The sequence below is a fragment of the Cannabis sativa genome, chromosome 3 (assembly GCF_029168945.1).
Source record: "Cannabis sativa cultivar Pink pepper isolate KNU-18-1 chromosome 3, ASM2916894v1, whole genome shotgun sequence".
Classification (NCBI taxonomy): domain Eukaryota; kingdom Viridiplantae; phylum Streptophyta; class Magnoliopsida; order Rosales; family Cannabaceae; genus Cannabis; species Cannabis sativa.
Genome location: NC_083603.1, coordinates 8,551,917 through 8,554,289, shown reverse-complemented (window position 1 = coordinate 8,554,289; position 2,373 = coordinate 8,551,917).

Sequence of the window (2,373 nt, the reverse complement as noted above, 5' to 3'; positions counted from 1 at the left end):
TGCCCCTTCACACTAAAATAACATAAATAACACTAAAGGGGTATTTCTGGGAAATTCTAAATTCCCGACCAATCCCGACATTCCCAATGTCTAATAAACCGTCTTAATAAACTAACATACTAAGTTGTGATTTTACTGAGCCAAACACCGAGTTCCATGTTACCGGACACCGAAAATGCAAAATTATGAAAATCACTAAATGACACAAAATGTATTTCAGAATTCAATAATAACAGCCTAAATAATTATTTAAATATCTATAAATAATTTTCCATAATTAAACATAATTAACTGCTAATTTCCAAATTAAACTAAGCGGTCTTTACATATGTCGAAAGTCTTCCTGACAAAGGTGATGGTCAGGCAGCGAGTTCCTTTGGTGATAGCGCAGCATAAGGTAGTTTCGCTGGAGAAGAGACCATGAGTATGTGGTCCTTAGTTTGTGGGGAGAATTATTGGGGTATGCAACCAAAGTCCCACATTGGCTAGGAATAGGAAGAGTTATGGGTATATAAGGATGGACACTACTCTATTAGTATAAGGCATTTTGGGAAGGTGCCTAAAATTAAAACCGTCAGGGCTTAGTCTCGAAGCGGACAATATCACACTAATGTGGAAGTCAATGTGAGATAGCGGTCCGACAAGGTGAAAGAACGCGGCCCAACAAATAGTAAAAAAGTCATTCCACTATATGATATTCTAATAAATAAAATAACAATTAAAATTTAAAATTTTTGTCTTGTTAACTTATGACACTACCAAATGATGCCCTTTATGATATGAAACTTGTTAAAAGTACCCCTTAATATAATACAACTATAGAGATGTGTCAATTATATTACTTTTTGTTATATTTAGTCGATTAATTGGTGATGTGGGATTTCAGTGAAAGGTAAAAAAAATTGACATTAATTTTAAATAGATAAAATGGGCTGGCATTAATTAAATACAAATTTTTTTATATAAAAATTAACATTATTAGAAAGATAAATATATATATATATATAAAATAATACAAATAAATATATATAGTTATATAAATAAATGCTTTAGAAAATATATTTTTAAATATTAATCTAGTTAGAAACTCATAAAATTCATTAATAAATAAAAAAAAAATAGAACGGTCAAAATTTATGAAAATAAAAATAACATTGATTTACAAACCTATAAATCTTTTGGTTAATAAAAGGAAAGAGAAAAAAAAAAAAGATCTAATATATATATAACAAGTGAGAAATTTTTTAAGATTTTCATTGAGAAAGAAAAAAAAAATGAACTACTTAAAAAAATTTAACTTTCTAAACAAAAATGTTAAGTATTCAAAAAAATTAATTGATTTGTTTCTATTTCATTACCTCCAATTACATGCTAACTTAAAAGTGAAATAGAAATAGAGATTGAAAAAAAATAATAAAACTCATAAACCATTATAAAGAATCATGAAATTGTTACTTTTGTACAAAGTATTAAGAGTATCTCCAATAATAGTATTTTTTAAAGCTGCTAAATATTTCCACATTATCTAAATATATAATATTTTATTAGGACATTTTTCATATATATACTAAACTGATAAAAATATTACACAAATACATTGGACAGGCCCTATAAATATTTATACAGCCCAAAAATAGAAATTTACAAAAATACATTTTGCTTTATTCATTCAGTCTCATTAACCACCTTCTTCAACAACGACAACTTTCAGCAACCAACCTAGTAACCCAACACAACCGAAACCCGACCAAAAAGAGAACCACCATTAATTCTGGCAACTTCACTTGAGAAGACGACCAGAATCAATCAAAACAGAAGTTGTTTCAAATTCATAAAAAAAATGTAGAAAAATTACTACAAAACTAAAATTCAACTAAAAATCTAGTTTAATTCGCATAAAGCTAATGTCCTAACTTCAACTTTTAGATCCATGAAATGCAAATTTTAAAAAGTTGAACTGGAGTTCCCAAACAATCCAACTCAAGTATAATCTAAAAAAAATTACATCAATACTATAGTTAAATGTTTATCTTGATGCATTTTCGTTGATTTTTAGATTTTTAATTAACTGTGAATTTGTTCATATTAAATCGCGAATAGAATAGTAAATTCACATGTAGATAGAGTTACGTGCGTGAAAATACTGTTCTGGTTTTTTATGTTTTATGACAGTTGCATAAATATTTTGCTAACTCTCTAAAACTTGACACATCAATTATTACAAATTGATAACGATACAATGCATTTTATCATATTTACAAGTGTTTCATATTGTCAATACAATACAAAGCTCTTTAAAGAAACTTTTATAACATGTTTAGTTTTATTAATATACTAAATTAGTTGATATAAAGTTAGTTTATAGAGGTCTGA